Below are 13,796 nucleotides of genomic sequence, written 5' to 3' on the forward strand. Positions count from 1 at the left end.
AACTTTACAAATGAAGAATCGAAGCTTTAAGGGTTTGACCAAGCTTAGCAGTGCTGAGATTTGAATTCAAGACATGAAAGTGAAAGTGACATACGGCTAAGTACGGTGACCCATACTCAGAATTCGTTTTCTGCATTTAACCCATCCAAAGCGCACACACAGCAATGAACACACACCCGGAGCAGTGGGCAGCCATTTATGCTGCGGCGCCCGGGAAACAGTTGGGGGGTTCGGTGCCTTGCTCAAGGGAACCTCAGTCGTGGCCGGCCCGAGACTCGAACCCACAACCTTAGGATCACGAGTCAGACTCTCTAACCATTAGGCCATGACTTGCCCCCACGACATGAGCACTATCTCAAAGAATTGACCACTTAGATAACACTGCCCAGTGAAAAAAGTACAGCTTTGATGACAGGCAGAATTTTGAAACAGTGTGGAAATTAAACAAGCAGTAAATGCAATATTCACAATGCTCCAATACATCAAATAGTGAGCCACATTGTTATCCTTCTGCTTAGTGCTCAGTTTACCATCTTAAAATCCACACAAAAAATGAAGGAGTAATCGGTTATGCGAGGCATACACACACACAATAACTCTCTTAATCCACACAGAATGGCTCCTTCGTTTATAATGATGCTGAGACAGAACGATAACAGGCAGACCAATGTGGCACTTCAGACTCTCATCCCCGTTGTTGTGCATTCGTGGAGTCAGTGTGATTTATGGAGCCAGTGTGGTGGAATACAGTCTGTCATTCTCTTTAACAGCTAGAAGAAGCTCTACAGTAGCTTCTTGTCAGAAAGAGCACTACACAGCTCCTGATAACATGACATGACATCTGGCACTCAAACCCTTTCCAATTAGCCGTTTTTTTAGTCAATGTGCTTAATATAATATATAACTCATTTATTTTCTTATTTTCTGATTATTAAGGAATGCAGAATGATCAACATTTTATGCAGGTCTTTATGTAAATTACCAAAAATGTAGTTTTTAGATTTTCCACTATTTACTGTATGTAGATAAAATATATACAATAGGTGCACATAGGTGTATATAGAGTACTGTATACAATCTTGGCTTAGATTTTATTACATATTCTTCATTATTGTTAGTAAATAAAAATCCCACCCAAAAAAAGAAATGCTTGTATTGTATTTTATTATAAAGAGTAACATTGTAAGTAATAGACCTTACTATAAAGGAAGTCTATATAGTACATTTTTATTGATATTTTGAAACTTTTCATTTAAAGACATTCTTTACATAAGAAAAGTACTGGAACAGCAGCAGTTCTAGCAGTTTTTGCTATACAAAGAACCTCAATCATCTTATTTGATCAAAATGTCTTATGAAAAAAATAAATAAAAAAAATACTCTCGTCATTCCAATAGTTTCAGACAATACTGTATGTAACATATTAGATGTATGTAACAAAGATATGAATTCTATTCACTTTTTACTCAAACTAGAGTCAGTAGAAATAGCAAGAGATGTTAGATTTAGCTATTTACAGTATATTGACGCTTGAACAAAATAAAACAGGGACTTTTTGGTGCAAGCTATTGTTATTGCACAGAAAATTCTTACAGAATCATATCTTTAAGAGTCATTAGAGAGTTGTTTTTTAAATAGTTACTGGTGAGGAAAGAAGATAGACAAGATAATCAGGTAGTTTGGAAAGTCTTTTGACAAAATGCACCAACCCTCCAGGCAAATAGGCTTGTCAGACAACTTCTAAGCGAATCTGAATATATAAAGGGTTGTAAGTTTTGCTTTGTTATAGACATCATGCTTCATACTAAAGTGTAGTTGATTGATTGGTAATATTTTAAAAATACAATGGTTTAAAATTGCTGTGGAATAAGAAAACTAAAGCATTTCTGGAAGTGCTGATTTATTTAATGGTTGAATCGATCGATCGATTAATTGATTGATTAAGCAGGTAATGTAAATACAAAAATGCATAGAAATGTATCTACCAATTAATAGTGCCAATAATATATAGTATACTTACTGTATTTACTGTATATCTATTAACTACAGATTATATATTGTAATTATATACTTAATTCTGAAATACTTACTTTCATACATTCAACCATTAAATCTGGGAACAGGGGTTGATACTAATATATCAGTTAAATTTCACAATCCATAAATAGGGTTAGTGTTTTGTAACTTTTCTTTGTGACATGCTTTAAAGCAACACAGAATTTAAGTTAATTGATGTTCAGGAAACAAAGTATAATCTAAGCCAATGAGCGCAGATCCTTGTGAAATATTTTGCCATGTCATTAAGTGATCAGTGACACAATGTGCTGAAATGTTTGCCATGGAAATGCACATGGTCTGTTACTTACACTGCAAATCCCTTAATGCTCTCTACAGAAAGTCCTCACCTCTCTGGAGAGAAATTACCAGCAGCTGCTTAATGCTCTTGTGTAAACATCATTTGTGCAACTGATGGACTTTAATGGGATTTGTCCGCTATTCATTAAGCTGCAGCAGACATTTTGGAAATGCCTGCACCTTCCATATCAATGGCTAATAGATGAATTCTAAGAAGGAGGGGAAAAAAAAAAGATCTAGTGTCATGGAACTCAGTCAGCAATCTGCAGCTCAACAGCTGAACATTAAAAAAAAAAATATCTGCAAAGATCCAACTGCATGTGATGTCCTGGGAATAAATGACACAGCTATAAGTACGTCTGAGTCATTCAGATTCCTATGGAACGCCATCTGCATCCTACTGAAATGAAGCGGTGTCGTTTCCACACTCTCATGCTGTTCTTCCTGTCAAACTCACAAAGATCCAAGTTCTTAAGGCTCTTCTAACCCATTTTTTACACTGCTATTACAGAGAGCATCCTCACTACTTTCATCATTGTCTAAGCTCTCTGTGGAGAAAATCTGCATGTATCCCACTCAGCCGAACAATCACGGCTAACGCCTCCAAAAAGCCATTGTATAGATGATTCAACATGATTGTTACTATATTCTGCTTCCAATACTATACAATTATAAGAAATATTTGTTAAATTTAGAGTGTCTACATGTGAATTGGAGGTTATACTGTAAACTTTAATATACTGAAAGTTTTAATTAGACAACATCCTACTGCAACAGCCTGTTGTACAGTATGTCTAGAATTGGTGACCCCACTTGTGCTATGCAGACCACATCCATGCAATTAATTATCTGTATTATTGTATCTTAATGGTAGTTATTCATCTCGTACTTGAACTTCAGCAGGCTTAGTTATGTCCGTGTTCGTGGAACGTCGATGAAACAAGAAAGCTCCTGTTATCACTTATGCTATAACAGCTATAAAGCGATATTTCGTAATTTCTCTTTTAAGATTCTTAAAAAAAAACTGCACAGCTTGTCATATAACTGAAAAAAGGCCAAACATTCTGAAGAATTCCTCACGTCTAAAAACTATCTATACTGGGTATAGACCTCTTCCAATTTTACTGTAGTTACCAAATAATTTATAGTACTTAAGAAGATGATTAAGTTAATATTAAGGCACATGAGCATGTCACTATTCATAAATAAATAAATACTAAAGCATTAAAATGAATAGTCAGTACAATAACATTGTTCACTTTCAGGATCTATTATTGAATCCATTCTTTACTCTCCCAACTGCATACTTTTTCTTACAAACTTCTCTGTAGGTGCTATAATTTCTAGTACTTTCTTTAAAAGTGTCTGTTGTAATGTAAGTGATTATTGGCTTTCGACAACATTCATTCATTCATTCATTCATTTTCTACCGCTTATCCGAACTACCTCGGGTCACGGGGAGCCTGTGCCTATCTCAGGCGTCATTGGGCATCAAGGCAGGATACACCCTGGACGGAGTGCCAACCCATCGCAGGGCACACACTCTCATTCACTCACACACTCACACACTACAGACGATTTTCCAGAGATGCCAATCAACCTACTGTACCATGCATGTCTTTGGACCGGGTAAGGAAACCGGAGTACCCGGAGCTTTCGACAACAATTACATTTAAATATTAATGGAAAAAAGTATCAAAATAAATAAAATAATAGTACATAATAGAAATAGAGTGTCAAAATTTTAATTAACTGAATTTCCATAGTAACCATTGGAAATTTGCAAAGGTATGTGAGGAATAAAACACTTCACGACAGATTGTTATTGGAAAATAATCAACTGTGCATCTTTGACAGTCTAGCGGCAAAACCGGTTGTGTTTTATTTCTTATATAATATAGTGTATGCATCGTATAACACCTCGTCAGCATGTTAAAGTGGCTTCTGTAGAAAGCCCATTGCCCTGGAAGAATGCATTCTCTCTCTCTCTCTCTCCCTTTTTTTTCAAATTTAAAAAATGTCTTTTGGGCTGAAATGGCATACTGCGTTCAGACTGAACGATGGCCTAAATAAGACAAATAGACTGTCTGTTAGAATTGAATGTGTCCTGGATGAGTGAACTAAATTTACTCCCATAGAGTTCTGCAAGCGCTTCAAGCAATTCTCAGTGCGATGCTGCAATCACAGGAAATGTGTGTAAGACCATGGTCAATCATGCTGGTGACAGATTTACTTGGTAAGATGTTAGATCCAGGAAAAAGCTTTACATGGCACACTGGAGAAAACTGGACTTTCAAATATGTCTGCAATATAGTGCTGTTCGTTGCTAAATTATAAATTAAATCACACCTCTTATGGAACAAGCTGTTTTTTTTTTTTTTTTTTTTGGCATTTTTGGTATCTATTCTATCTAATAAGGTCCATAGTTGAACCCAGTAGAAATGCACAATATCTGTCTGACTACAGTATGTGCATTAAAAAAAAATTATAATGTAAAAGTGTGTTTAATGAATAATTTAAGAATGCAGTGGCTGTCGAAGGCATTAAACAAACCAAGTCAGGGTTAGAAAACATTTCTCAGTGAATAGTCGGCTTCTAGCGCTCAACCAAATTGTACCCTGAGCCTCGTCTGTCTGTTACAGAGACAGACTGCTGTTTCGAAGGGCACTGATGTTCATTAGATGAGCCTGAAATGTGAACATCTGGCAGTTCGCCGCTATAAAATATCCGTCTGAGTCTTCTGGCTTAATAGCTTAATATTTCAGCACTCCAGCTACTGCAATGTGGAATATAACGTCCTGAAGGGGTGGCACGCAAAGCCTGAATAGAAATATAGAAATATAGAACTGACAAGCATCAGAAAGTTTTGAGTAATTTTTTTTTACACAATTTTAGCTCTATATCTAAACCAGGTAATAAAGGCTTGTAATAATATTATTATCTGTTATGAGCGCGTTGCAGGATGGAACTAGGCAAAAATATGGCAAAAAAAATTATAATATGGGAAAACTACCATACCATAATACCTAGCAGTACACAATACACAAGATACTGTATCTACAATACACACACACACGCACACACATGCACACACATTCACACACTATATCTTACAGTCAATATCTGAATAATGACTAATATTTATTACAGAAAAGGATCAGGAAGTAAGTTTAATATAGTGTATCTGTTAAGTTTAATATATATTTCAACACCCAACCATCAAATCTACTGTAATTGTTGGAATAATCTCAGGAAATTAAAATGTATAATGAAAATTTATAATAAATTTGATTTGTAAAATAAAAAATTAGATAATTTAAAATGAATATTCCTGTTAGGATTTTATATGAAATTTTACAGTATATGAATGACACATATTACAAAGATCGTGTTTAAAATAAAGTGTTTAAATCTGACCACATTCAATGCAATAACATTTTATTTTGTACAGCGCTTTTAACAACGGACCTTGTCACAAAGCAGCTTTTACAGAAATATATAATTTCATTCAAATTTAAATATATAATTTCATAAAAATATATCTCTAATGAGGAAGGTAGTGGAAGGTAAAAATTCGGTGACACTGCATAGTACCTTTGTAAATCATTTTCCTTCTATAACTGTTTACTATATGGTCTAAACAAACAGCTGTGTAAGCAGGAAACTCGTTCTTATATGAAGTCTATTTTGTTAAAGTTATCAACTGTACACTGATGGAGATTTGCATGCATCTGCATGGCTTCTAAATTGTACATGGTAATCTCTACAGTTGCCCACAGTAATCTCATGTATCCCTGACTGTCCATGTTTGTCCAGTCCATCCTCAGCAGCAGCGAGTGATGTCCAAATGACCCTAAAGCTTACATGAAAAAAATAAATGATATGACGATATAATGTTTAAAGTTTTTCAATCTGTATTATTGTCAAAATCGAAAAATGATAGAATAATAGAATCGAATTGAACACATCTCAGATCAAATGTGGTTTGTTTCACTCCCGCTTTGTCATTTCTACATATTCTATATATAAAGGAAGGATAAATTATATAGCAACGTCTGTACTGATTATTAGTTGTGTAAATTAGTATTACTAATGTTAAACAATAGAATTGGATGACATACTGGTCAGTTGAGATAGTGTGCTATGGTTTACGTCACGTTAAAACATCATTCTTTTCCAAGTGATCCATTTCAGCCGAACGAGCAGTAACTGCACTTCACGTTTCTCCTTGTTAACATTTGTGCTGCACTGACTGTATTGAAGTCTCTAGCTGAATGTGAAGGTGCTTACTTATGTAAATGAAAGCAGGCCAGATTGAGGTTGAGTAGGAAGCCCTGATTTTTTAACCAGTTAATTAAAGCCAAGGGCAAGAGGCAGCAACTGCATATTTGATCTTTTTAGAGACACAGATATTGGACTGTTTTTGTAATGCACTTAACCCTTAGGCTATGTTTCAATCAAATTCGATATTTGAATTTCCTCCATCATAATTATGGTTTCTTTCACGGGACTGGACGACCATTAGTTTCATCCGGAATATAAATTGCAGTGTAGTATTTTTTTAATGATGGTCCTGATATTGCTGTGAAGAACCATCATCCTGAAATACAAAAAAAAAAAAAAAAAAGCTTGTTATGATGCTGTTAGAAAGCTGCATTTATCATTACTATCTTCTGTGATGCATGATTGAAGAGTTTTATTGGTCAGTAATGGCTAGTGTTACTGTGATTGATAGGGGAGAAAGAGTATGTCATCATTCCTAGCCAGGGTGGCTGGGATATTATCTCCATTTAAACATGTGATCTCTTGATGAAATGGCAAATGCCTTTCTATTGCATCACTTGGAAGATTAGGTTGGAAATTGTCGCCAATCCCACAATCCCCTGTGTGATGTCCATGAAGCTATGCTAATATAGTACACTGATGTACAATACCAGAAAATAAAACCCGGAAAAAACTCCTGCACAAATACAAGTCTGTCAGCTGGTTGTGCACAGATGGGTTGGTATGACAAATTCCGATAACAGAATTAGTAGGAATAACGCATAAGGTGCTTTATTTGTTTGCGGATTTGGTGGGTTAGGAGCAGTGAAGTGTGACGACAAAGCGCTCAGCTATGAGGTTTAGTGAAACACAAACATCACTCTGCTTCAGAAAGAACATATGCCGATGACATGCCAGTTAAGCCTCATGATAACAAATGTGGCATCGACATTTAACCCTCATCCCCTGAAAAAAAAAAACATTTGAGCCAGACACTTTGCTATACCAATCCTATTTCATACTACAGGTGTATGCCTTAAATTAAACACGAGTGTACCTGTCTCCCACAGACACAATGGTTACAGTCAAGAAATCGGCAAAATACTGGATCTGAAAATCAAATTGCTACCAGGATGATCACGTGAATCATTTCCTGGACTGGAAATGTTGGGATAAATCGAGATAAAAAATACGATGAGAATCAGCCCCAAAGGAAGATTTCTAATCAGCTGAATTAGGTTGACTAACAGGGGATTTTATTGCTTTTAAAGGTCATTTTCTTATTACCCAATTTAGAGTGACTATTGGTGCTTTTTTCATATGCATGTCAAATAAAGCTGTTTTAACGCTAAAGGTGTAGTAAAACTACTTACAACTGAGGACTCAACCAAGCTTCTTTGTGTTTGATAGAACAATTATATAGAAGGATGGGAGTTTCAGACAGAGGGATGTCATGCAAGTGTGCTCCTTAGAATATTAAACCAGGTCTCACTTGACCTCCTGGCCAACTCTCACAATTTATTTCAAGTAATTTCTGCATATATTGTGGGCCTGAAAATCTTTGTCATTGGAGATGCACAGCACAGTGACAGTCTCATCTGCAGACGTTGAATAATAGCATTGTGAATTGCCGATTGTGGTACCACAGGCATTCAATTTTAAACCAACACCACCAGTTTTAATGTTCTCAGCCTTTTTGCTCACTCTTTTTGCCTTTACTGGTCATATGCTTGAGGTAAATCTTTTACAGAAGGAAAAGCATAAGTGTAACGATCAAACGAGTGTGTATGGTCCACGTGCAGAGTTTTTTTTGGATCAAATGGCACTAAATTGTAGAAAAACAAGCTAGGACAATAAGTGAAGTAAACCAAAGGAGCAGACTGAGTATCAAAATGTCCAAAAAGAAATAATGAATGACTCAGAATTGCGGTCAATTAGACAAGCCTTCTTTAAGAAGTGAGAGTTTCTATAGTGTTTCTGAATAAAGAAATGATTCAGGTGAGTTAGGACCCTGTTGATGGTGAACTCTGTTGTTGTAGAGTAACACATTCACATAAAGTGAAGTCTGTAACCCCCTAGAGAGATATAAATAGATGAATAAAATAAATAGGACTAATAGGATTGGTCCAAGGAATCATTTGAGCTGCGCATTTGTATTTGTCACTTGATTCATATGTGATTTGCATAAATAAATGAGAGTAAATGAATTGTTGTGTTTCTTTCTTTGTTACTTTGTGAACATAGTGTGATTTGGTTTGGAAAACTGTTCAGTTTGACATTTTTATCTGTCAACTGTAAGCATAGGAGAATCTGCCATTTGTCACATTGTCATTGCATGTTAAGCTTATATGCTGTAATAGACAGGATTTTGTTTGTGATTGTAACTGGCATCGAGCGCACAGATACATGCACACGAATGACCTCTGTCCCGTTTAGTCATAACCTCCAAGTCACACAACCAGAAAAACTAACAAGTGCAAACAAGTAAACGTAATGGGTTTATGCTCAGACATGTACATCTGGCAAATATCATTATGAACACAGTGTGTAGATAAGCATCTCTTTAGGAATCATGTGCAAAGTGGAAATGATCTGGCAACCGCAGTTGACCGCCTTCATCCATATTATCTGTCATAAGTTGAACTCTTCTGGTTTAACAGCTGCCATCCCTCGGGGTATTCTCAAGGGTCAAGGATGACATTGTGTATGTTATTGTAAGCACACAAGTAATGTAAGCAGGAGAAAAGCTGCCAAATACAAGTAGTGAAGCCCTGCAGTGCAGAACTCAAGAAGCCACAATAAGATCTCAGCCTGAGGCTTGGCAATCTGTTTCCCTGCTTTCTCCTCTCTTCCTCTGCTTATATTCCACCTCTCAGCTGTTCATTAGCTGACCATTGAAGAGAGCATGCTGGGGCTTTGGCTGTGTGTGGAGCTCAGGGCTGGTACAGGGTCGCTCTTGCCCTGAGTCACTGTGACTCTCAGTGGCAGCATAGGACCAGATGAATAATGCATTCACGGTAGTGTCACTCAGGGAACAATTGCACTGGTTAATATTCACAGCATGCACATTTAGAGGCCCTCAAGAAACACATAACTGTTTTATAGGAGCAGAACCCAAACAGTATATTGATGCCATAAGCGGCACGTGTTAACACATTTTTTTTTTTAAGATTTCCATATAAAAAGAAGAGAGAAAGCCTGCCAGAAAAGTGCTCAAAGTATAGAATAATTTGTCAGATTTGACTGTCATGGGCTTTGTTGTTAGGATAAATATCAAATACTGATGTGTATTTTTTTTTTAATTTATTTATCTCTGTCATTTACTTGTGTCAGTCATCCATCTGTTGTATCATTACGACTGTTGTGTTGATATGACATTATTCGTGTCAGTTAAAAATGTCATGGCAAAAAAGGTTATACTTTGATTTCTCTAATGTTCTGCCTGGTAAATATCTTCTGAAGTCATATAATTGGAAAGTTTCACTATTCCATAAATAAATCTAGATGATTAAATGCACATTTTATGGTAAATATCTTTAAAATACTACAATCATAATATTACTGGCTGATAATAAAGTGCCAGAAAATACATTATTTCAACATTTAACAACTCTTTTTAATGTAATTTATTTAATTACTTAAATCAAGTAATGTTAATAATGTAAAATAGATTTTCTGACATAAACTATTATTATTATTATTATTATTATTATTATTATTATTATTATTATTATTATTATTATTATTATTATTATTATTATTATTATTATTATTATTATTATTATTATAATTATTATTATTATTATTATTATTCATAACAACAACAACAATAATAATAATAATAATAATAATAATAATAATAATAATAATAATAATAATAGTAATTATTATTATTATTATTATTATTTTATTTTTTTATTTTTATTATTATTATTATTGTAACTAGTACTTACTAGTACATGTGTTCTGGCTACAAGGTTTTTGTGAATATTCTTAGTATAATACAGGGTTTATACAGTAATAACTTACACACGGAAATATTTGTTAATATTATTGATAAATCACAAAAAAAAACCTTGTAAGTATTGATATGGTGACATTTTTAAGATTCTATTACAGTACAATAAAGATTTCAGTGCAAAATGCTTTGCAGTTTGTTCGTACCAAGACAAGCTGCAACTATTATTTTTTTAGCTTTGAGACAGAGAAAAATACTTGCTTGTTGGAAAGTCTGTTTACAACTGCTATAATGTGCGTCACAGGGCTTGTTTTGCAGATGATGCACAACAATAAAAAAGTTAACAGTGATAACTGCTCATCATGGTTTCCCCTTTGTGTCACTTCTCCCATGACGAATAATATCTTCTGTTTTTGTTCACCTGTTCTGTGTAAGCCCTTGATTAATCTATTTAGAGACAAACTTGCTTACTTAAGTACAATTCTTGTTTGTAGTTTATCCTAGTTCAATATTGTCTGGGTTATCAATAATCTCTGGCATCCTCTGGATTTACACATTGAAGCCAATATCAGTGAGGCTTCACATGTCTATTTCAGAATTTTCCTGTTAGAGTAACATTTTTTCTTCTAAAAAAAAACATCTTGCTGCTTAAGTCTGTTGTATGCTTGATTTAGAAATTAAAGTTTTATTATAACACTCCCCGGGAAATCGTTCCTTGTCTTATCTGAACACACAACACTCTTGTCGTCGTCGTCCCCAAAAAAAAAAAAAAAAAAAAAAAGGGGAAATTTACTATTAATTCCAAGCGATGAATTGTATGACAGAATCTCGACGGCATGTGCCATTTAAATGTGACTCCTGGATAACATTTGCAAGTTGAAATACAAGCTCCATGGCCGCAGATTACACAAGCTCTCTCAGCAATGCGCTGACATACAGTATACACGACCAGAGGACAGGCTAAAAATGGACAGCTAGGCTTTTCCGTTCAAGAGAAACAAATTGACACTAGTCTGCATGCTAAGTACAAAAGCAGGCTTTTATACTGTTTTTTGTAATGTACAGTATGCTGCTTTAGGATGACCTAAAAAAGAAGGCAGCAATTAGAATTTTAGCTGACACTGAGACAAGTCGTAAAATAATTATTGGACAAATGAGACTGACCTGGATAGGTAGCATCTGTTTCTGTCAGTAGCTTTAAACAAATGTGTTCCGTGAAAAGCTTTTTTGTGTGGAATCGCTGAAGTCATTATGGCATTGATGCTATAATTCTCTCCCAAGTTTCCCCACAACATTATGCAGTATTTTACAATTATATTTATGCATTTAGGGTTTCCCTGAGTAAATAACACCATCAAGTCATCAAGAAATTTAGTCTTTGCTTTTTAATCCTAGGGCATGTGCCATGGATTTACAGCTGAAGGGATTTATTATAGAAGTCACTGGTCACTGGCTTGTAATCAACACCTAATGGTCAGGTAGGTAATCAAAAGCTTTGCAGCTTAGCTGCATCAAGATCTGTATCAAAAAAAGAAAAGGCTGATCTAGTATGAACTCATATACTGTATCTTCCCCTGTGCTTTGTTCTCAGGGTTGTTTTCATCGTGAGAAGTCTTTTGCCTCTCTGGGTCAGACTGGGGGAAGGGCATGAATTGTGATAAACCTGTAATAAGTGTCTATCCAGGGATATTTTCAAGTGTAACCTTTCAAGTAGGTCTCAATGACACTGTTGTGGTAATAGTACTGACAGTTTGCAGTCATTACTGTACGAGCTTTCCGTCAGACTCAGTACAAAACTTCTTCTTCTCGGTAATAGAGGCATCTTATTAAGATTAGCTTAATTGATCTGGCATAATTATATGATCATTAATTGTGCATTCTGTAACTATTCATCATATTTAATCCAAAGATAGTTTGCATTGACACACAGATTTATACACATGACCATTCCCAGCTGGTACGCGAGTCTGCCTTGCCAATACCTCAGTGCTTTGTGTGCAGCTTCAATGAAGACAATCAGTCATTTCTCCTCTCAGGGCTTAAGGTCCCCGTCAACAGCCCATGCATGTGGGCAGCTTAACAAATGTCAGGCTTGTTTTCCGCTGAACTTCAATATAACAGTGTCAATAGAAAGAGTCCCCAGTCTCAGATTAATGACTATCTGCTTATTACATGCTGCATATTTCTGACTTTTTTTATTTATTTAATACGATCTATATATTAGGCAGAAAAGCTCTCTTACCTTGTTCAGACAGCTCTACTCCTTCCACAGGCTGTTTCATTCATTCCAACCATCTTCTCTTTTGCCAGCTTGTTTTTCTTCCCTCCTTTGTTTCCTTTCAAACTGCAGACTGCATTCTAATCATGTCCTTATTTCTCTCCCGCTGTGAATGTTCAGGGTCCAGCGTTGAGGAAAGCGGGATTCAATAATCTGATGCTCGAGGATGGAAGCTGCCGGCGTATTTTCACTGCTGTCCTCTTCTGGCATACACCACGCTTTCTTTCTCTCCACGCCTCTCACGACTAAAGACTAATGAAGAAGAGAGGTAGGCAAGAAGCAGGCATGATGGGGTGATGCTTGCCCTCTCTGTCCTTTTTTCTCGCTCTCTGATTAGTGAGATGGCTGACGCGGAGGCAGGCTGTCAGAACGCATGGAGAGACATCTGCGAATGTGTTTATCTGGATCCAAAGTCGCCTCCTCGCTGAGGCTGAGGGGCCCCCCTCCTCCAGTTGAGATGGTCTTGCTAATGGCCTGTACCATTACAGCTTGTAGCAGGGTGGGCTGTCGCAAAGAAATGAGAAAGGAGGGGAGAGGGAGAAGGACAGAGAGATGAAGAGACACAAGGGAGGAAGAAGGAGTTGGTGGGTATTCAAATTGTGTGCATATATGTATGTGTGTACATGTGTATATGTGAGGTACATCTCCTCCTCCAGCTCTTCCCCTCCTTTAATCTGTCAGGTTAACGCAATAATGCACTGCAACTGGATTTGTTTCTGGTATGTACTCTGTACTATGAATCCTGATTATGTCAAAAGAACTTTTTTAATCCATGCTCCACCACCAGATTCACAGGTATGCTTCATCAACTGGGAATATTTCAAAGAAAAATCGAGTTTTTTCCCCAAAGGAATAAGGTGCTGGTGGCAGAAATGAGATTCCTCCACATGGTTTTGAGGCAGGACCTCTGAGGCAGTTTGGAGCAGCTTGACAATCCAGAAG

The 13,796-nt window shown here is 36.1% G+C and overlaps 1 protein-coding gene across 5 annotated transcripts in view; it reads right to left on the reverse strand.

Annotated features, from left to right (window-relative positions):
• b3gat1a (beta-1,3-glucuronyltransferase 1 (glucuronosyltransferase P) a) overlaps positions 1–13,343 on the reverse strand; it is a 104,396-nt gene extending 91,053 nt beyond the window's left edge. For 4 of the 5 annotated variants that reach the window (XM_027135710.2, XM_027135464.2, XM_047822665.1 and 1 more), the window contains exon 1: positions 12,819–13,343. The gene's annotated coding sequence lies outside the window, so the exon portion shown is untranslated. The remainder of the gene's footprint in view (positions 1–12,818) is intronic. The other variant, XM_027135796.2, reaches the window with a different exon arrangement.
• Between the last annotated feature and the right edge of the window lie 453 nt (positions 13,344–13,796).

Source organism: Tachysurus fulvidraco, chromosome 13 (assembly GCF_022655615.1).
Source record: "Tachysurus fulvidraco isolate hzauxx_2018 chromosome 13, HZAU_PFXX_2.0, whole genome shotgun sequence".
Classification (NCBI taxonomy): Eukaryota; Metazoa; Chordata; class Actinopteri; order Siluriformes; family Bagridae; genus Tachysurus; species Tachysurus fulvidraco.